Below are 24,007 nucleotides of genomic sequence, written 5' to 3'. Positions count from 1 at the left end.
TTCCTTAATGGCTTTATGCTGAATTCAAACTGTAACAGGCACACGTGAGGTTCTTTAATCTGCCTTTGCCTCTTCATCTCAGGTCCCACAGGCCCCACTCTTACTTTATACACCAGCAGTGCAGGACAGCTTATAATTACACGCCAGGAGGGAGAAGTCTCCAGGCTCTATCTAGTGCTTGGAATGCTCTTTGGCCGTTCCCAATCTCATAAATTCATTTTTATCTTTCAAAAATAATCTCAAAGGTCATCCTTTTTTTTTTTTTAAAGATTTATTTATTTGAGTTAGAGTGAGTGAACATGAGCAGAAGGGGCAGAAGGAGAGGGAGAGAAAAACTCAAGCAGACTCTTCACTTAGTGCAGAGTCTGACACAGGACTCCATCTGTCAACCCCAAGACCGTGAGCTGACCTGAAACCAGGAGGTAGGTGTTCAACTGACTGTCCCACCCAGGTGCCCCTCAGAAGTTATCTTCTATAAGAATCTTCCCCAGAAAATTCAAATGAAGTTAATCCTTTACTCTTCCATGCTACCACCCCACTTCTGTGTGATCTTTTCATTGCAATCGCCTTAATCCTTAACAGTTTGTTTATATATTAAACTTCTCCACTGGTTTGAACTCTTTGAGGGTCTCTGGGTTTGGTTTTGTCTGTGTATCCTTAGCCTGACAGTTAGCCACACTTAATAAGGCTCAGTTAATTTAGACCAAAGAACAATGAGAATTATTTATAGGAAAGAATTAACACTAATGTATAGCTCATTTAAGTCACACAATTGTGATAGAGCTCAGCACATCTTAGCAAAGGAATCACAGACTTTTTTTTAGTTCTTAAATTCAGTTTAGTTAGCATATACTGTATTATTACTTTTAGGAGTAGAATTTAGTGATTCATCAGTTGCATATAACACCCAGTGCTCATTACATCAGGTTCTGTCCTTAATGCCCATCACCCAATTACCCCTTCCCCCTACCGACCTCCCATCCAGCAACCTTCAGTTTGTTTTCTAGAGTTCAGCATTTCTTATGGTTTGCCTCCTTCTCCATTTTCATCTTGTTTTATTTTTCCTTCCTTTCCCTTATGTTGCTCTGTTTTGTTTCTTAGATTGCACATATGAGTGAAATCATATAGTATTTGTCTTTCTCTGACTTATTTCACTTAGGATAATACACTGTAGTTCCGTCCATTGCAAAAGGCAAGATTTCATTCTTTCATTCTTTTTGATGGCTGAGTGATACTCCATTTTATATATATATAAAATGGAATATCACATATAACACATACACACACATATAACAAATCTTTATCCATTCATCTGTTGATGGACATCTGGGCTCTTTCCATATTTTGGCTATTGTAGGTATTGCTGCTATAAACACTGGGGTGCAGGTGCCCCTTCAAACCACCATGTTTCTATCCTTTGGATAAATACCTAGTAGTGCAATTTCTGGGTCATAGGGTAACTCTTTTTAAATTTTTGAGGAACCTCTATATACTGTTTTCCAGAGTAGTTGTACCAGTGCATTCCCACCAACACTGTAAGAAGGTTCCCTTTTTTCTGCATCTTCACCAACATCTGTTGTTTCCGTTGTTTATTTTAGCTATTCTGACTGGTGTGAGGTGGTATCTTGTGGTGGTCTTGATTTGTATTTCCCCGTTGATGAGAAATGTTGAGCATTTTTTTTGTGTCTTTTGGCCATTTGTATGTCTTCTTTGGAGAAACATTCATGTCTTCTGCCCATTTCTTGACTGGATTTTTTGTTTGTTGGGTTTGAGTTTGGTAAGTTCTTTATAGATTTTTGATACTAGCCCTTTATTTGATATGTCATTTGCAAATACCTTCTCCCATTCCATAGATTGCCTTTTAGTTTTGTTGGCTATATCCTTTGCCATGCAAAAGCTTTTTATCTTGATGAAGTCCCAGTAGTTCATTTTTGCTTTTGTTTCTCTTGCCTTTGGAGATGTGTCAAGCAGCCAGAGTTTTGTCTTCTCCTAGTCTCTCAGTTCTCTAATCTGCTAAATGAGGATGATAATACCTATACCCTAAGATTTCAGTGATGATGAGATTTGGAATGTATATGACATAAACTAGAAACTTAGTTAGATGTTCATGATCCGGTCAGATTTTTATGGGTTGGACAAAATTTTATTTTGTCCCTTTTAGACCTGTAATCACTGTGATCACATTATTATATATTGTCCCATTCACTAGTAATATGAGTCTAGGTATTATGGATTCTGAGCATCCGACTTATGAAGGCATAACTAATGCTGTCTTTGTGCTGTGCTCATGCTGTGTTCCTCTGGAGAGGAGGGCTTATTCCTTGAGCCTCCATGTTGCCTTTATGCCAGTGGCCATTATCCATGACAACAGGAAGACAGTTTCCCAGCCTCCAAACAAGGAACGGAGAAAATATTTTCTTATAAAAACTGTGCTATGAATTGGATTAATTCATTATTAAGGTTTCCCCCAAAAGCTATTTTATTTTTAACATAAACAGTTGTGCATTTTTAAGAAATCAAATGTATTCACCATATTTTTTATTGAAAATGGGTCTTTTTCTCAAGTGGATCCAGACTAGTTTATCCTCCTCTCCATGTTGGCCTTTATTCTGAGCTAGCATTTCAAAGACTGAAACTTCCTTCAGTCTGTTCCATGTCCACACCAAAAAATTCTGTACCCAGAGGACTTGTTAATGAAGTAGTATTACATTGTTGCTTAAAAACTTTGTATGGATTGATGAAGAACTTTTCTCATACTATTTATAGGCAGTTTTGGGGAAAGATGAAAAACAATAAAAACGGTAGAAGGGAAAAGACTTTTAATTAGAGTGCTGGGTAATTTTCAAAAAGATTCACGTTCACTTCCCTTCTTTCATAAGTTGCTTGATTTTAGAAGGTATGACTTTTAGAAAATAGGTCTATCTTTGAGATTGGTGGTTGCTGTAAATTTTAAAAATTGTAGTAATTCAGATGTATTTCATATTAATGAAATTGGTAAGAATAGTCTAAGGCATCATTCTTAATATATACCTATATACAAACATCTTTTCTTAACTGTTCTTTTAGTAAAAAAAATGAATTAAAAGTAGAGATGTACAGATTTGAAATATGTTCATGTTGGGAAGTGGTGCAATGCTTATAATATTTCCTACAAATATTATTTATGTGAAAATGTGTTGTGGAGCTCAAATGAAAAGCTCTGCAAATTGGGGAAAAAAGTTAATATTTCAAAATTATTTGTGTTAAGGACATCTGAGAGGAAATGATGAGACCTGGATCCTAACCTTTTTATCACTGACTATGACCTCTGGCAAGTCAATCTTTTAGCTCTGTTTCCTCTTCTTGAAAATGAAGGCAAGGTCTAGGAGAGTACTAAGGTTCCTTCCAGCTGTAAATTTCTGTTATTGTTACTAAATTTTGATATGAGAAATTAGTCATGCTGTACATGAAACTGTTTTACTCAAGAATTATTAACAGCATGAAATTTTATATTATGAATTGGTCTTTTAAAATAAAAATTTGGGGTTTTTTCCTAAATATTTGCTGCTTTATACACTATATTTCTTTACCAGACTTACTCTTTCTGAGAAAACATATTCTTCTTTGGTAAATCTCTTACTCTTCATATTTCCTGTTACCTCTCCCTCTGCCTACCTCCCACCCACCGCAAGCACCTTTCCCATGTATACACGCTGAAAGTAATTCTGACAACCACACAACCCACAGAGTAATAGCAGAGGTACCCTGACAAATTCCAGGCACTATTCTCTGCAGTAGAAATAGACCAATGCTTGGCAACTGTGTTGTGAAAATATAATTCAGAGGAAGTAAATACATGCATAATTGTCTCAAATAGTATGATTTATAGCCTTGCACAGTTTAGGGGGAAAATGGCATTTCTTCACTTACACACACATACACACACACACGTTTTCCACCTTTTTTCTCTAGTCTCTGTAAAAAATAATGAACAAATCAGTTTCATATCTACAAATATTAGTTTTGGGTACAGATACATAGTTTACATACACTTCGCTTTTTCACTATGTTTAGCTTTCAGAAGATTATTTCTCTGAATAAACCCACCTAGGTGGGCAGTAAGTGACCAAAAGTGCCCTTAGGCACTTAGCCCATAGGGCTCAAGTCTTAGCCCTCTAGTCAGTTTTAGCATTCCAGTGACTCCAAGTGCTAATCCAGTTTACAGAGTCAAGATCCAGAAATAATAATCCATCAGACTTGCATTTCATTAACCAAAGGAGTTTTGGAATTATGGTGAAGCCAGGACCTGGACCTGAGCTCTCCTAGTTGGCATCTATCACCTGACCTTGAGAAACATAATTGCGATGGCACATTCCAAAGAAAAGACCCTAAGAGTCAATTCAGACAAATACCGAGAGGAACCAGAAAAGCTTTAAAGATGAGAAAGAATTAAATCAGAAAAATTATACTTAGGTTGGAGAAGCATTTCTTGGAGAAAGTGCTTGTGGATTCTCCAAATGACTTTAATCCGTAGTTCATTTATTTTATAGCATGTACCTTTAAGTTGCAATAGGAATGTACACATTTACTAGGCAAACAGATTGATTATTTGAGATGATGCTTCACATCTCTTGTTCTGGTGGGTGTTTGTCCTTGCTGTGGTTTGGTACATTATAGGGATCATGAGGATACGTTCATTTTTTTCTTTAATTCCTGGTTTATTAATTCTCTCATCAAAAATCTGCACAATCACCACAGATAATGTCACTGCCAAGTCTTTACTCCTTCTGTTGTTGAATCTCCAGTTCACTTTTTGCCAGCACCAACATTGGCTTTGTAGTCCCCCTGACTTTCTTCATTCTGTTCTTGCATGCTTTCACTGTTTCCGTGAGGTCTTTTTCTTCTCATACATCCTCTGTCTTGCAACTCAATTTTGGGGTTCATTTTTCTTTGCATTATCCAAGTAATCCTAAGTCATGCCAAAGTCAGTTGTCTTGGCACCACCAAAACGGGTTTTGAATCCAAATACAAAGATGACATCTCATGTGGTCTTATACATTTTGGCTAGTTTTTCCCAAATTTTTGTCTTCAGTACTGCTGCCTTTCTGGAGTGAAGAACATCAATGACCATTTGTTTCCACTGAGGTAGTCTGATGGTGTGAACTTCCTGGTCCAGATAGTTACTGTGTCATTCATGATAGTTAACCAATCTTCAAGAGCCAAGGAGGAAAGACCACTTCCTTACACCACACACAAAAATAGACTCCAAATGGTTGAAGGACCTCAATGTGAGAAAGGAATCCATCAAAATCCTTGAGGAGAATGCAGGCAGCAACCTCTTCGACCTCAGCCGTAGCAACATCTTCCTAGGAACAACGGCAAAGGCAAGGGAAGCAAGGGCAAAAATGAACTGTTGGGATTTCATCAAGATCAAAAGCTTTTGCACAGCAAAGGAAACAGTTAACAAAACCAAAAGACAACTGACAGAATGGGAGAAGATATTTGCAAACGACATATCAGATAAAGGGCTAGTATCCAAAATCTATAAGGAACTTAGCAAACTCAACACCCAAAGAACAAACAATCCAATCAAGAAATGGGCAGAGGACATGAACAGACATTTCTGCAAAGAAGACATCCAGATGGCCAACAGACACATGAAAAAGTGCTCCACGTCACTCGCCATCAGGGAAATACAAATCAAAACCACAATGAGATATCACCTCACACCAGTCAGAATGGCTAAAATGAACAAGTCAGGAAATGACAGATGCTGGAGAGGATGTGGAGAAAGGGGAACCCTCCTCCACTGTTGGTGGGAATGCAAGCTGGTGCAACCACTCTGGAAAACAGCATGGAGGTTCCTCAAAATGTTGAAAACAAAGATTATTTCTTAAAGGAGTTAAATCATGGGCTAATACTATTCCTTGAGCTTGTTTCCTAGTGTCTCAGTACCAGCCTCCTATTTTGTTAGCATTTTGAGTTGAGAAGTGATACACTGTCTTATCATTTGTAATACTTAAATGCTGTTAGCATACTTTGTGCTTCCAGGTAAAACTGGTTTGCCAAAATTTTACCAACATTCAGGGCTAAATTTACTTTGTCAGAATGATTCCTAGGGCTCCTGGGTGGCTCAGTTGGTTAAGCATCAGACTCTTAATTTCAGCTCAGGTCTAGATCTCAGGGTCATGAGTTCAAGCCCCACCAAAAAAAAAAAAAAAAAAAAAAATACTGTGGTGATTGAGGGGTGCCTAATAGTTTTGCTAATGTAATAGTTAATGTGGTACTCTATCCATACAATCACTCTTGTAGGCCCTTACCATTTGTGCATATCAGCGTTCCAAAGGCCAGGATCTCCCTCGTAACCATACGATGGCCTTTGAGCTACTAGAAGCCACTGGGGTTAGACCATAAACAATGACTGACAGATTTCAGCTTCTTTGGCCCTGGCTTGGACAGTTCTGAAACCTGTATCTTAAACTATTTGCCATTTTCGCCCATGAAACTGTTTCAGTTGGCTTCTGTTTTAGCTAGCTTAAAGATGTACCCTTCCCTTAGCACCTTCCCATTTCCCTGCCAGTTCCTCTGAACTTTCCAAATAAATTATATATACTCAGTCTTAGTCTCAGAGTCTGCTTCCTTAGAAACCCCACTAAGACAACTACCTAACCCAAAGATAAGCATTCTTCCCATTTATGCTGGTATTATTTATTTTATACTGTTATGATATATTGTTCAGAGTAAATGGACAGTTATAAAGATGATCCATATGGATTTGTTTGGGACTGAAAATATATAGTATGGTATATCCCTTTTCATCTTTTTGTAACCCCACACTGTTAAAATGATTTATTAGTCATCAAATATGAGTAAAACTTAATAAATTACATAAATAAAATGATCTTGCATAGTTACCATCTTATTGAAATTCTAAGCATCACTGTAAAATACTAAAGTCAATGTATACAGTAAAGTCTTAATAATGGAGGTAGGAAAAAATGCATTTTAACCAAAAAAATTGAATGCAATTCCAACAAAAAATTTGGTGAGACCTACAGTCTAAACTAAAAACTTAATACCCTTAAAATGCTCAAATAAGAATATTTAGGGATAGCTAAGATGCTTAAGAATTAAAAATGAAATAGTAAAGTAACATTCTAAGATACTGGAAAGCAGCCTTCAGAGCATTTAATATACCAAATAAGCCTAAAGAAGAGGCAGTAACAGCCTAATCTCCTTGGAACAAATGCTACCATTCTGTTGATCTTTGGGAAAGGTACCAGACAAGAGCCTAGTCATTGTTGATAATCCAGACTTGGGAGCGCAGGTCAGTACTGGTTGGCCTTGGGCCTATCTGCAAACTGTCTTTAAAAAAGACACTTACCGGGGTGCCTGGGTGGCTCAGTGGATTAAGCCGTTGCCTTCTGCTCGGGTCATGGTCTCAGGGTCCTGGGATCGCGCCCCGCATCGGGCTCTCTGCTCCGCGGGGAGCCTGCTTCCTCCTCTCTCTGTCTGCCTTTCTGCCTACTTGTGATCTCTCTCTCTCTGTCAAACAAATAAATAAAATCTTAAAAAAAAAAAAAAAAAGACACTTACCCTGAAAGAAAGATAAGCAAATAAGGAAAGGAAAGGTAACTCAGAAGCTTTAGCTGTGATGAAGAAACAATGATAGCATTTAAGCCTTTGACAATAGACAGCCTTTATCTCCACAAATCTAATCTACCCAGGCTGCTTTCCTTCAAGCCACCATAATGCAAGATAAATTCAGAATACTTTTTTCTTTTGCTCAGTTTGATTTCTATCACAAGTTGAGAAACTACTATGTAATTTTTCTCAATGTTTTGATTTTTATAAATGTTTATATGTTATATGATTCAAATAACTCCAAAGACAATATAGTATAATGGTTTAAGGCTCTTGAGCCTGGTTGTTTAGGATGAATCCTGGCTCTGCCACTTACTAGCAAATACAGCCTCCAACATGTTACTTCACCTCTCTGTCTTGATTTCCTCATTTGGTAAGTGGGCATGATAAGAGCATACTATTCCATGAGGTTGTTTTGAGGATTAAATAACTTAAATGTAAAATTCTTAGAATAGTGCCTAGTATATATGAATACTCAATAAGGTTTTTTTTCCATGTATGAAACCAGTATTTTATAGATGAAATTGGAATTTATAAAATTGTTGAGATATATTACTGCTTCTATATATTTATCACTATGAGGAAAATACATTCTAATTATTAGACTACCGACTTCCAAAATGAGTATTTGAAACGTTACCCACTAGTGAGTAAAAGACTGCAGTTTTTGCTTATTTTCCCATGTAGTATTTATTTACAGTTGACCTTGGAACAACCCAGGTTTGAACTGTGTGGGTCTACTTACGTACATGCAGGGCTTTTTTTCAGATAAATAAAATACAGTACTATAAATACATTTTCTCTTTCTTAAGACTTTCTTAATAACATTTTCTTTTCTCTAACTTACTTTATTGTAAAAATACAGTATATAATACATACAAAGTATATGTGAATCAACTGTTCATGGTATCAGTAAGGCTTTTGGTCAATGGTAGGCTATTTGTAGTTAAGTTTTGGGGGACTCAAGCGTTATATGTGGATTTTTGACTGCATGCAGGGTTTGCATTCCTAATCCCCTGTTGTTCAAGGATCAGCTGTGTTGTATTTCTGGTAAAGTGAGGGGAGAGTAAGTGATATGCCTACCATTGCTTATAGACACATCATGCCATTTCACACAATCTATAATCAGCTCTATTAAGTAGTTAGTAATAACTATTTCAAAAAAGGAAGTTAGAATTTCAGAAAGGTTGATTGACTTACCCAGTTAGTAGAGCTACTATTACATTGTCTGACTCTAAATACACAGCTTCTGCAACTATCCTTATTAACAGAGGAGAGATTTGAAACATATAACAACTGGTATGGCATAGGCACCAACTAATTTGGCTGAATCCCAGGGTCTTATAGGCCCCCTGTTCTGCCAGGTGTTTTCTCCTTAGGGGTTAGAATGTGGAAGTCGTCTTGGTGGGGATGAGGTTCCCTACAGAAGGGGGTATGTGGAGAGGAGAGGAGAACTGTGACCATTTTCTAACAAGTATGGAAGCCTTTTGCTATTTAGTATTTTAACAACTGGTACAGCCACACTCTTCATTCTGACCAAACATTAGACTTATCAAAATACATAATTTTGGTACACCTAATGTTATAATTAGGTATATAAAAATTTAAATACTGTATTAATTTTTTATTTTTTTTGTTTGTTTTAAGATACATTTTTAGGATCAGGCAAAATTGAGAATTCATTCCTTAACATTTCTGCTAAACTATTACATAAATATAAAATCCGTTTTCAATTACATTAATTGATCAATTGCCAGTTAACATAGATTGCCTTTTACTTATAGTGAACCATTTTTTTACATTATGAATTTGTAATAATGTGGTGGAAGAAGTTCTCACTTTATAGTACTTGGCCAAAAAATTTATTAAGCTATTATAAATACAAAGGACTTCGTTGGTTTCCTTCTCTTCTAAGTGTGAATTTGCTCTCATTTATAACCTTCTTACTATATCTTCTTTCCACATCTAAGAAGAATAAAACAGTGATAATGATTTTTTGTACCTAAAATCTACATAATATATGCTCAAATTTGCTAAAGACCTAATCTCTTAATTTAATAATCTGGGAGCAACAGAAATCACTTACAGTGTTTACTCCTTTTTCACCTTTTTTGTGTGATAGTAAAATTAGTTGAAATACATATTTTAGTCAATGAATTGATATTGTTTCTTGGTTTGTTTTGCAATATTTCATAGGATTAAATGAGCTAAATATGTTAACTCTAGTGCTTTTAGTTTAAACCATATGAAATTTCCCATGTTCAGTCATTTTTGAACAATAAAATAATTTCACTGGTTCAATCCAAAAGAGAGGCATCCCAACATATTGAGATAATTTGTTTTTATTATTTTCCATATGAATCAACTGAATATTTCATTTTATTATTTCCTTCAGTTGCTCTCTGTTGCAACCAGCCCATCAGTAGGTATTTTTAAATGTTTTCTATTTGATTTTCACTGAACATACTAAGTTTTACTTCGTGCACTGTTTTGCAGTTCATTGTACCAAGTTAAAGTTCTATATTATATATATTTACATAGGGTGCATTTTTTGTATCTGTATCTACAGATTCTCAGTGCTAAGGAAGGAATCGTCAGAAAAATCACAGCATTATAAATGCCAGCAATATAGGAAACATTTAATATTTGATTAATTTTAAATAGCATTTGAAGCTTTATGAGAGAGATGGTATTAAGACTCAAATCACTCTTATAGAGTACAATGACCTATAATGTTGTGATTTAAATGTTTAAGTACTTTTTTTGCATAGTCATTTCAGTTCATTATAAACTGAGAAGTCTGGAAATTTTTCACATTTTATATGTGTAGTTTTTGATTTATTATCTTTGGAGGATCTAAAATGATATTCCATTTATCTTTTGTATATCTCAAAAAGGAAATTTGACAAGGCAATCCTCTGAACATGAAAAATCTCTAATAAACAGGAGTGACTCAAGCTCTTTTTGGTTGCACTTACTCCTATTTAGATTTCATTTTTTGATTTCTCAATTATCTCTCACTCAGTTAGTAATGACCCTGTCATTGTTTACTCCTAGAAGTAATTTGTGTAATCCAGACATCTTTTTCCATTTATAAGGATTTTATTCTTGTGTCAATATGTTATTTTCTCTAATAAAACTCTTCATTATTTGGCAGGTTGGCATAATACTGAAATGATCTCGGTAGGATTTGAAATATTGTTCTCTTTTGGTAAAAGCTGTTTCCAGACATCATAAAATCAGGCATTACTACAGGCTCATAAAATTTCTCATGTAATATGGTTTCTCTTGCTGTTAGGAGTGCCTGCACAAAAAAAAAAAAAAAAAAAAAAATGCGGAAAGTCAGAGTGTGATGTTCCCCCCAAACACTCACTGGTGACTTTGATTTTCCAATCTTCTTAGCCTCCTTTTTAGACATCACTAAGTATGATACTCCGATTCTGCAGTGCATTTATTTGCATTTTTCCTGCTTGTCATTTTATAATTTCAATGTGTTGACATGGGAGGATTTCATCACCTTTCACAAGATTCTAACATCTCTCCGATATCTTTTTATTCTTTTTATTCATGATAGAATTTGATTTTCCCAAGGTGCAACTACTTACTGCTATTTTGTCAGTTATTCTGGCTAACATCTCTTAGAATATCATAGGATTTATTTCCATTAATGAGAACCCTTCGTTTTGGAGAGTGGTTTTACTTTGTTTTGTTGATAATTTGAAAAGTCACTTTGGCTGTAGTATGCATTATATAAAAAGATTATGCTTTATATTATAATACCATAAACACTAAAAAAAGGGCTATTTCCATATTCTAGAACATCTAAAAGGCCTTATAGCGTAAGTTTGATGTTTTCTACAGCAGTTTCTATGCTGATTTTAATAATCTATAGCTAAATTTGGAAGCTGCTTATGTTGAAAATCTTAAGAGAACAGTTTTAGTTTCTATGCACATACTTTAAAATTATATTTAGAATTTTTATAAGTTAATTTAAATATATCTTTCCTTTAATTAGTTTTCTTTTAAGTTAGTCTTAATTAACAAGTATTAATAAGTATACCATATTCATTTTTTTAGCTAACATGATTTTCTTTTATTTTTATACAGAGAACATCTAAAAAGATTTTCTCTGAGTTCTGATTCAGGATTTTCTACTTAAGCTCCTACAACACTCCAGTAGTTTGATTACTCAGTACAGGACTGTTGTTATTATCTTCTTTACCACCATGTAAATAAAGCACTGGTTTATATTCAGATCTGGATTTCTTTTTAGGTATTGAAGTAGATTTGATCATTTCATGAAATCTTATCTTTATAATAGTGTTTTTGTTTGGGATTATAGTGTCTTTTATATCAAATGCCATATCATAGCACCATTAAAATACTTGAAGATATGTGAAACTTCTTTAAAGACTCCTAATTTTTTTTTTAAAGATTTTATTTATTTATTTGACAGAGAGAGATCACAGGTAGATAGAGAGGCAGGCAGAGAGAGAGAGAGAGAGGGAAGCAGGCTCCCTGCCAAGCAGAGAGCCCGATGCGGGACTCGATCCCAGGACCCGAGATCATGACCTGAGCCGAAGGCAGCGGCTTAACCCACTGAGCCACCCAGGCGCCCCTAAAGACTCCTAATTTTTGTACACAGAAGCAGTAGTGTCTCTCTCACACACACACACACACACACACACCCAGGATTATGGACCCATTTTCTGTTTCAGCATCAACAGAAACATCACTTTTTCTTGGGCTAAATTCTAGTTCTTTGGAATTTTTTATTTGGTAGCCTGAATTTCAGTATCATTTCCAGGGTTTGGGGTTTTTGTTTTATTCTTCATGTTTGCCCCCAATGAATTTATATTATTTTGGTCGTTTAAACACTGGGGTTAGTTAAATATATTAAAAAATAAATTGCTAACTGGTACAACTAATTCCTATATTTCACCATACTGCTTTAGAAGCTAAAATGTTAATGTTATCCTGTTAACTGTTTATGAATTTCTGTAGTCAGCCTGCAAAAGGGGGCAGTACAACTTTGGTTTTGACTTGTGAATGCTTCCCCCCACCCAAAACATTTTCTTATTTGTCCATAAAATTGCTTATGATTCTCAATCATAGATTCATAGAATCATGGATTTGGATGGAACCTTCAGGGTTACCATGTTTCAGAAGGAATTTAATCATCCTTCTGATGTTGAAATTCCTCCTTTGATATCCCTGTCTCTTTGATATCCCTTTTCCAATAATTCCATCTACCACCTTACCTCTTTTTATTGCACTTCACGAATATTACTTTTTTTTTCTTTTTTTTCCATACATTGAAGGTTTGTGGCAACCCTGCATTGGGCAAGTCTCTCAGTGACATTTTTCCAATAGCATTTGCTCACTGTCTCTCTGTTACATTTTCATGATTCTTGCAATATTTCAGACCTCTTCATTTTATTACATTTGTTATGGTGATCAGTGATTATGACTTGTCAAAAGCTCAGATGATAGCATTTTTTAGCAATAAAGTATCTTTTCATTAAGGTATGTACATTGTTTAGACATGACTCTATTGCACACTGAGTAGACTATATATAACATTTATATGCACTGGGGAACCAAAAAGTTCATTTGACTCATGTTATTGTAATATTTATTTATTATGGTGATGTGGAACCAAATGTACAATATTTCCAAGATATGCCTATATGCTTTTAATATAATCCTGAACAATGAAATCAACATATCACTGTTGCTTCTCTTCTCTTTTCTCTTTTTTTTTCCTCTGTAGACCTTTTTAGTATTAAAAAAATATTTTATTTCCAGCATTCTGGAAATGTAAGCAACTCCTGTTAATGATAATAATGAGAAAAATAGGAACATGATGTTTTTAAAAAGAAAATGGAGGTGATGTTAGTGGTAACAGTTTCTGAAGATACTGTGAGAAAGATAACAGGTAGAAAATACAGCTAGAAATGTCTAATAGAGACTACTGAGTCAGGAGTCAGAGAGGCAAGAGGCAGAACCTGAGAAAATACGATGATAATCAATATCATCCTAGTCATAAATTTTAACAGTGCCAACAATTAGAGCAAGGTAGAGAGCAAGGTTACTAGCATCTTTATAATTTCCAAAAGTAAAAGAGCTTTAAAAAATATAATAAAGCTATATTATATAGAACAGTTTTATAGGTTATTTCTGTAACACTGCCACAGAGGAAATCCTTAAAAAGTTTTGGTGCTTGAGGGGTGGCTCAGTGGGTTAAGCCGCTGCCTTTGGCTCAGGTCATGATCTCAGGGTCCTGGGATCGAGTCCCACATCGGGCTCTCTGCTCAGCGGAGAGCCGGCTTCCCTTCCTCTCTCTCTGCCTGCCTCTCTTGTGATTTCTCTCTGTCAAATAAATAAATAAAATCTTTTAAAAAAAAAAGTTTTGGTGCTTGAAAGAATAAATGGAATCTTTAAAATGTCTTTGTTTTATTGAATGTAAGCCTATTAATCGATACCTTCATATTCACATGATTTCCATCTCCAAATCCTACAACATACTTATTTTCTCAACCTTGAGTTCTCAATCCATAGTGGTCTTCAAGAACCTTATTTTTGAAGTTGGGAGAATTACCTAGAATTAGAGTAATAAGTGAGCTGCCAACCCGCTAACTAGGTCCCAACCCTATTAGTTCATTAATAGTCTATCAACCAACCAGTAGGATAAAAAGCTTAATGAATTTGTTATTTCCAGAATAGTAACATGCATGTTCTTGGTATTATATTTGGCAAAATGTTGTACATAATTCTTTGTGCCCAAAAACGTTAGCTCTCAAGACATTTGCATCTTAGTAGACCCAAAAATCACTCACTGGTATTTCCCAAATAACAGATGTAATTAAGGTGGTCTGTAGAACCAAATTGATTATTTATTCCAATGGAAGAGATACACTGTCCAAATCAGATAAACAGTTTTAGAGAATGCTGGTGGGAAAAAAAGTAAGAAGAAACAAAGATTGCTGCTTTCTTTTCTCTAATGAAAAATAAATGTCATTTACTATTATACCTTGAATAGCCTGGTTATTATCAACTTTTATAGAAAGAACTTCAGTTTCTTTGGACTTTAAATATAGCTTCTTAACTGAAACCAGATCATCTGGGCAAGTTACAAGAGGGCTAAAGACAAGACCTAATTTGGTGGACAGGATTTAGAATTACCCGTGGTTCTTTGTTTTTGACAATGACTGGGGCGTATTTAATGAGGGAATTTTATACTGTTCAACATAAATAGAACAGTTGCGCTAAAACCATAAATAAGAGTTATGCAAGTTGCACTAAATGAGTGAGCTGGGATAAACTTAATAATGGACTTAACTGGTACTAAGCAATGGCTTGAATACAGTCAGGCTAAGATTAGTCTCCAAACTAAAAACAGTTAAGAAAAAAAAAAATTTCCATTCACTGCATGATTAGAACTTTTGCCATACTGAACAAATTTGGAAACTTTTAAAAAGCAAACAAGGCAAGGGGCGCCTGGGTGGCTCCCTGGGTTAAAGCCTCTCCTTTCGGCTCAGGTCATGATCTCAGGGTCCTGGGATTGAGCCCTGCGTCAGGCTCTCCGTCAGGCTCTCTGCTCAGCGGGGAGCCTGCTTCCTCCTCTCTCTCTGCCTGCCTCTCTGCCTACTTGTGATCTGTCTGTCAAATGAATAAATAAAATCTTTAAAAAAAAAAAAAAAGCAAAAATGACAAAAAAACAAGCAGGCAAGGGTTAAATACATTTTTAATTCTTTGAATGTTTGGGTTTTATTGAAATAAAAGACTGAAAGATTTTATTTTATTCATTAATGCTTTGCTGTAATCTGTTTCCATTCAGCCACATCTGAAATTTGTGCATTAGATTTTTTTTTAAGTCACCTACTAGAATAAATGGAATCTTGAGGTCTACAAAATTGCATTCTACTAATGCTATGAGAGCAATTACCTATAAAAATTTAGGTTTTTAGGGGTGCCTGGGGGACTCAGTCAGTTGAGCATCCAACTCTTGATTTTGGCTCAGGTCATGATCTCAGAGTCACAGGACTGAGCCCTGCATGGAGCTCCATGCTGGGCTTTGGAGCCTGCTTGAGAGTCTCTCTCTTGCCTCCTCCCTTTACCCCTCACCCCACACTCACACTTTCTCTCTCTTAAAAAAAAAAAAAAAAAGAAAAGGCAGTAGTTTAAGTTTTGATATAGTCCTATAGCTCAGGGAAGTAGAAAGCATGTTTTCTTCCTGTAAAAACTTCCATATTTCAAGATTATTATAGAGAAGGTACAATTTTTCTATAAGAAGGCATAATTTTTTATAAAAAACTTTTTAATGAGTTAAAACTGTAAATAAAATATCCAAAATTGATCTGTACTTAATCTTATTGTTATTAGGCTTAGAAAACATCACATTCAAAGCAAGAATGAAGTTTTTAGGATAAATCTTTAGTATTTATTATGTTTTATTATGTAAGTTATACAGGGAATTTATTCTTTAAATTGTACAGAAATAACAATGCATGTAGCACTAAATGAGGGCTTAGAAATCAGAGAGGGAGATGACCATGAGAAACTGTGGACCCCTGGAAACAAACTGAAGGTTTCAGAGGAGAGGGGGCTGGAGGAGGGGATGACAGGGTGATGGGTATTAGGAGGGCACGTGCTATAATGAGCACTGGATGTTATACGTAACTAATGAATCATTGAACACTACATCAAAAACTAATGTACTATGCAGTGGCTAACTGAACATAATTTGAAAAAAAAAAAAAAAAAAAGAAATCATCTCTTTGTGAGAAGAGTTGGAAATGGACCCTCATGGCATTCTCCTTTGAGTGGGAAATCTGATAAAGCTTGCAAAAGGGTGGAAGGTACATTCAGTAAGGCTTCCAGAGCTACTGGAGTTTTAGTTTAATGGACAGTGGCTTCAGAAAATACTGTAGATAATTATAGACTGCCTGAGTTTGAAATCTAGCTCTGACAGTTACTGACTATAACACCTTGGATGAGTCAGTCTCTCTGTTCCTCAATTTCATTATCTGTGCAATGGAGATGATAATAGTACTTCTTAGGATTGTTGTAAAAATTTAATTAATGATGATTAGATTTAAAAATCAATAAATGTTAGCTCTCATTATTTCAAAGCAAGGAAGAAGTGTTAACATTTTAAAAAATGTTGCAGACACTCATCTATAAATTTGTATTTTTAGTTATTAAAAAGTAATATGTACACTTTAAATTGTTTCTTGATATATGGTGTTATTTACAGAGTTATTGGTTCTTATTAAAATATGTAGTTTTCCTAAGGAAACACTAAATCTGTTCCCTATGACTTCTATGTTAAGTATATTTAAATAGAATCTAATTTATTTTTTAAAATGTGTATTCTTGTTAATTCATTGTTATTATTAAAGACAATTATTACACCACTACCCTCAGTTGACTAAAATTACCTGGATTATGAGATATTAAGAGAGTTGTGTGTTGTAGCCTCAAAAGAGATGGACAAATTCTTGCAGGGTAGGGAAATCACAATTACAATTTTTAAATCATTAATAGTTGTAAGGCATACTAAAGAGAAAACCTGGATGCCTCACTCAATCACTGTCAAATGCTATACTCAGTTACTGGGAAGACTAACAAATAAAATCATCACATATTTATTAAATGCTTTCAGGCTTTCTGGGAAATATAATTTAGTTGAGGGAATAAAACAACCATGCCAAATCTTAATAATAAAAGATAGAAATAAGGGACCATAAGTAAGTACCTGATTAATTACCTAAGAATTTGCAATATTTAGTGCTGGAAATCAGAAGAGAAAGAAAGCTTTTAGTGTCAGATTGATGGAAATGTCCTTCAAGGAGGAAGCAATATTTGAGCCAAGTTTTGGTTGATGAAGAGATGAGAGATAAACAGCAAAAGGCAGCTGAGGTCAAATAGTAAAAGATCATGAATCTTGCCAAAAGACATTGGGACCTGATTGTGTAGCTGTAAACCAGAGGCAGACTTGCATCTGATCCTGCAGATTTGAGAGGTGGAATAGATCCATGTTCATGAAGACATTTGAGAAGTCTGTGATTGTATTTCTGGACCTGTTTATAAAAGGTTTCAAAGCTAAAATGTTAACAGCCTATTTCGTGTTATTTTTACTAAGTTACGTTAGTGTGTGTGTTGAAGGAAATGACTCAAGACTTTTTCTTTAAAAAAATTTTAGCTTTGCTTTTAGAGCAAATGATGTTAGAAGAGCTTTCCCCCCTGATAAGTTAGGGCCAAAAAAATTTTTAATTCTGAGCATTGAGGGCACGTTTGTAGTTAAATATATAGTTTTAGGTTTAATTCCCATTACAGAATATAATCTAGTTTTCTCTTTTTTGCCACAGTATTTTGTTGATTACTTACATAGTTTACTTAGGAGAGTAGCACAACTTACAAAATGTATTATCCATGAACATAATTTTAAGTTATCTACATTGATTTATTGCTAAAGTCTTATTTAAAGTTATTTCTTATCCTGAGTATCTCATTTAAGATTAGAAATATTACCTTAAAATAAAACTCAAGGATTTTTATACATGCTAATAATGAAGGTCATAGTAATAGTGTTCATAAATTCTTAAGGGACTATGGACCTTTTGCATTATAATCACCAGAGATGTCTGTAAAAATAGACAATCCATGGCCTTAGCCTAGTTTCTCTGGAGATTCTGAATCAGAATCTCCAGCATAACACCTAGTAGGAATCTACATTTTATTATTATTTCATTTTATTTATTTTTTTCAGCGTAACAGTATTCATTCTTTTTGCACAACACCCAGTGCTCCATGCAAAACGTGCCCTCCCCATCACCCACCACCTGTTCCCCCAACCTCCCACCCCTGACCCTTCAAAACCCTCAGGTTGTTTTTCAGAGTCCATAGTCTCTTATGGTTCGCCTCCCCTCCCCAATGTCCATAGCCCGCTCCCCCTCTCCCAATCCCACCTCCCCCCAGCAACCCCCAGTTTGTTTTGTGAGATTAAGAGTCATTTATGGTTTGTCTCCCTCCCAATCCCATCTTGTTTCATTTATTCTTCTCCTATCCCCCTAACCCCCCATGTTGCTTCTCCATGTCCTCATATCAGGGAGATCATATGATAGTTGTCTTTCTCCGATTGACTTATTTCACTAAGCATGATACGCTCTAGTTCCATCCACGTCGTCGCAAATGGCAAGATTTCATTTCTTTTGATGGCTGCATAGTATTCCATTGTGTATATATACCACATCTTCTTTATCCATTCATCTGTTGATGGACATCTAGGTTCTTTCCATAGTCTGGCTATTGTAAACAGCATGGAGGTTCCTCAAAATGTTGAAAATAGAACTACCCTATGACCCAGCAATTGCACTACTGGGTATTTACCCTAAAGATACAAACATAGTGATCCAAAGGGGCACGTGTACCCGAATGTTTATAGCAGGAATCTACATTTTAAAGTAGTACCTTTGGTCCTTAAGTGCATTGTACTTTGAAATTCCCTGCAACCACCATTTATGTCACACTTATTAGTAGTCAGATTAGCAGGTATTCAGTAGTTTTCATAGGTTTTTATAGTAGTTTTTGTAGGTTTCATAGATATCTGTAGACCATATTTTTTGAAGTTAGTCTTATTGATCTGTAGAAATTAAATCAGATACTTGCAAGGAGATTGTTTCTTCACCTGAAGAACAGATATCCTTCTTTCCTTCACCCTGACCCCACATCATGCCATTTAAATCAGAGTATCTAAAAAATTTACTGAGTCTCAAAATAGTTAAAAGTGTCCCAAGTGTTTTTAATATGCAGCTGCGACTGAGAAACTACACTAATGAGAGATCTACATTAATGTCCAAAAGGAATAATCATGTTGCTTAATCCAAAACTTATTGATGTTTGGCTTGGGAATCCATAGTACTCAAACCCACGTACTAAAGTTATGGCACACTAGCCTCTGAATCCTATTTCCCTAACTGCTTGTCTTAGGCTTCTTGAAAAAATCAAGAAGAGTCAGAATCAAAAATCTTTTAGCAAAGAACATTTTCTTTTCTTTTTTTTTTTAAGATTTTATTTATTTATTTGACAGAGAGAGATCACAAGTAGGCAGAGAGGCAGGCAGAGAGAGAGGAGGAAGCAGGCTCCCCGCGGAGCAGAGAGCCAGATGCGGGGCTCGATCCCAGGACCCTGAGATCACGACCTGAGCCGAAGGCAGCGGCCCAATCCACTGAGCCACCCAGGCGCCCCTAGCAAAGAACATTTTCAGTGGATGATCCTAATTCTCTATTAGTGGCAATTTCTCTTAAAAGACTCTGCAAAATTTCCCTAGGTTGGTGTAAAGTACTGATTGGGTGATTAAAGTGACATTGACCTTTTTTATGAGGATAATAACTAGTTGATCTCTATGATATTGGCATTTATAAGCAATTTAGATGTAATGAAGAATATATTTTTGTAATAAGGAAAATATTTTCTAGGATAGGGCTATGTTCATGTAGGACATCAGAATCAATGTATTTAAAATTATATATTTTTTTACAATGTTTTATTTATTTATTTAGAGTGAGCACAGAGAGGTTTGGGGGGAGATGCAGAGGAAGAGAGAGAGACAGACATGGAGCCCAAGTCGGGGCTCGATCCCCCAACCCTGAGATCATGACCAGAGCTGAAATCAAGAGTAGGTAGGCCAGTCAAGTCACCCGGGCATACCTAAAATTATATTTCTTAAGAATGCTTGTAGAAACAAAGTAACCATGTAAAATTAGTACTGTAGAAAGTATAAAATTTTATGACCTGAATCAAAATATGTGTTCCATAGAAAATTCTGGTTCTTCTAAGTGGAAAAATCTCGTTATTACTACTATTTTATTTATATAAAATATGTCTTATGAGATACACCTCCCCTTGTCCAAACTTACTAAACTCATAAAGAATAATTTTGAATAATCTACTTTTATATTTAAAATAAATGAAATAATATTTATTTCCTCAAATTTGTAATATTTTCTTTTTTCTTTTTTAGATGTTTTTTGAGGAAATCAGTTTCTACATGTGGGAAGTAGATATTGAAGATTATATGGTTTACAGACAAGATCTTTAAAATATAGATACTCAAGGTAAGTAATAAATATAACCATATAAATAATCTCATTTAAATGACTAGGATTTCCAGACTGTACTTTGACTTGGCAAACTGGCTTTATTACTGGCCCTACCTAAGAAACCTCAAAACCACATTCTTTCATATTCAGACACAAATGTTTGCCCTAACACTATTTTGACAAGAAGTCTCGTATTTCATTTATAACAGGCAATTGATAAAATTGATATATTATTATGGAAGTGTAAACCAAATAAGAAGAATAGAGAAGAAATGAAGTAGCTTCCATTAAACTGTGAGCAGAACTCAGTAATGTTTAACTTGAAAGAATACTTAAAAACTTCTATCCACTGCACTTTCTTCTTAATGTAGTATATTCATTAATCAGATCCTTAACTACATTAGAAACTTGTTCTTTAACCACTCCAAAAACCCTGTCATAGTTTCGTATATTCATGGTATTACCTGCGAATACCAAATCTCTTTTTACTATTCCTCGAGTCCCCAGAGATTTGTCTTGACCCATCGTATCCTTTCATTTAGCATGTTCTGCTCATACCTCCCATGAGTGCTTATATGATTACATTACTAAGTAAAATTTTTAATATATTTTGGTAAAATTTTGAGTGAGACATGAGGAGTACTACATGCAAAGAAAAAGTATTTTAAATAACGTTGTGTGTTAGGCAGATACAGTATAACTTTGGAGAGTATGTGACCAGTAAATGAGGCACTTTTGTTCAGCTCTATAATCCTCTCTAGGGAGAAATAAGAGATTGTTAAATCTGATTTTACAATTTTTTGTGAGAAACAAATATGGATTTTGAAGAGTCCTAATTTTTTAATATCAGCACAGAATTTTGCCTGTGAAAAAACCTACTTTTGCCAACTGTGTGAACCAAATAAAACAGTTTACAGCCTCTGGTGCGGAAATTTTTTCCTTTTGTTCTGTTTTTCTTTATTCGCTTAGAGTGCAAGTACTTTAGAGTCTATTTTTTTCTCCTTAATTTGTGGGTAGCAGCTTATTGATTTTGCTGGGGTTTTTTTGTGATGAATATTGTCAGAAATGACTTATCTTGAAAATATAAATGACATTGCTTATTTCTAATTCATTTCTATATTACATGTGGTGAGTTGGTTACTTGGAACAGCTATTCAATTGTTTTCTGAATTATAATAATTAGACAATTATTTTCGTAGTTCCTTCATCTTCACAAGCTAAAACCAGATCCCTCCAATTAAAAAAAATAGCCATAAGGAACCTTTTTTTTTTTAAAGGACCTTTGCATAGAGAATAAAGCTAAACGTGCTCCTTAGTTCATTGCACGCTGTCATCGTTGGTCCATGCAACGTACTGATATTATTTATTTATACATTTTATTTTTGTTTCTAGTCCCATGCTCCTGACCTTGACCCATAGGGAACCATTCTAATATGATAGTCATTATAATAACTACTGAAATGCTCTCTTTGGTTTATTCTATGTATTTTCATAATGTATTATTTTATATACGTTTTTAAATATTTTAAACAGAAAGTTTCAAATAAATAAAAGAGGATATATTATGAACCTTCATGGGTGTCTTGGTTGGCCTTGTGTTAATTATCTTTCCACCCTGCCCCCTCCTCTTTTTTATGTATATAAAATTTTATTATGTATATATGATATTGTGCTGTGTATCTTGTTTTGTTCCTTACTATTTAATTTTACTTAACCTTATAATATGCTTATCATTTACTTATGTTGTCATGTGTACATTGCTTCTAACTGCTGCATAATATTCCATAGTTTGTAGCTATCACGTTTTAACAACCCATATTTCCCAGTGATTGCCACCCGGATTTTCTGTTGCAACAAACACTGCTGTGATGAGCATCCTCATACTTATTTAATCATGGAATTTTGCAAGGACTTCTTTGGGATATATATCAAGAAGCACAATTGCTGGTAGTAGGATACATGATTACGCTTAATTTGACCAAGTTCTGCCAGTTGCTTGATCAAATACTTTGGTCCACACCAGCAGTAACCTTCTCACTCCCATCAACCCTTGACATTATTGAGCTTGCTAATATTTTCCATCCATGTGCAAATTTTTATAGTTTATTGTTTTAATTTTAATTCCTCTTATCAGTAATACGTTTGAATATCTTTTCATATTTTGATTGATCTTTTGACTTCCCTTTTCTGAAATTGCTGTTCATATCCTTATTTTTCATATGGGTTCTTGTCTTTTGATAAATGCTCTTTAAGAGTTTGTTGTCTATTCTAAATATTCATTTCCTATTAGTTTTAGATAATAAAAAAAATTTGCTTCCATTATTTCAACTTTTTAATTCTGTGCATGATGCTCTTTGAGTAGACATCAATATTTTAAGTATTAATTAAAAATTTTCTTGATGTCTATTGTTTGTGTAGAGAAATAATACTGATTTTTTGAAACTTGATCTTAGTTTTAACAACATTGCTGAACTCTCTAATGCTTAATAGATTCTTTTTTCTAGATAGGTGATCATATATCAATTCCAGATAATCAAAGTTTTTTTTCTACCTCTCCGATCCTCATACTTTTACTTTTCTTTTTTCTGTACCTTTAATCAATTCCTCTGGAAGTATTTTAAACAAGTACTAGGGGCAATGGGCATCCTTATCTGATGCCTAGTCTTAAAGAGGATGCATCTAGTATCTTACTTCTCACTTGAGTATAATGCTTGCTGAAGGTTTTTAATATACAACCTTTACTAAGTGAAGGAAGTTCTTTTATTTCTAGCTTGGTATGCATAAATAGCTGTTGAACCCTGTAAAATGGCTTTTATGCATCTTTGAGATAATCACATGACATTTATCCTGTGGTATATTAATGCTGTGAATTATATGAATAGAATTTCTAATATGAAATTATCCTTGCATTTCTAGTTTGTATCCTACTTGATCATGGTGTATTATTCTTAACACATTATTTTTTGGTTAGCAAATATTTTATTTAGAATTTTAGAATCTTCATTTTGAAGTGAAATGTGCTGTAGTTGTTTTCTCTTCATTTTCCTTGTCTCATTTTGGAATTAAGATTACATTAGCCTGGGCGCCTGGGTGGCTCAGTGGGTTAAGCCGCTGCCTTCGGCTCAGGTCATGATCTCAGGGTCCTGGGATTGAGTCCCGCATCAGGCTCTATGCTCAGCGGGGAGCCTGCTTCCCTCTCTCTCTCTCTCTGCCTACCTCTCTGCCTACTTGAGATCTCTCTCTATCAAATAAATAAATAAAATCTTAAAAAAAAAAAA

At 34.8% G+C, this 24,007-nt stretch overlaps 1 protein-coding gene across 4 annotated transcripts in view; it reads left to right on the top strand.

The window, feature by feature from the left end:
* The window catches only part of MBD5 (methyl-CpG binding domain protein 5), a 486,733-nt gene that overhangs the window by 173,832 nt on the left and 288,894 nt on the right, over positions 1 to 24,007 (top strand). For 3 of the 4 annotated variants that reach the window (XM_046019814.1, XM_046019819.1, XM_046019818.1), the window contains exon 2: positions 20,651 to 20,744. The gene's annotated coding sequence lies outside the window, so the exon portion shown is untranslated. Of the gene's footprint in view, positions 1 to 369; positions 423 to 20,650; positions 20,745 to 24,007 lie in introns of those variants that run through there. The other variant, XM_046019820.1, reaches the window with a different exon arrangement.

This window comes from Meles meles, chromosome 9 (genome assembly GCF_922984935.1).
Source record: "Meles meles chromosome 9, mMelMel3.1 paternal haplotype, whole genome shotgun sequence".
NCBI classification, from domain to species: Eukaryota; Metazoa; Chordata; class Mammalia; order Carnivora; family Mustelidae; genus Meles; species Meles meles.
The sequence above is the reverse complement of the archived record's forward strand: the minus strand, read 5'-3'. Positions and strand labels throughout refer to the sequence as shown.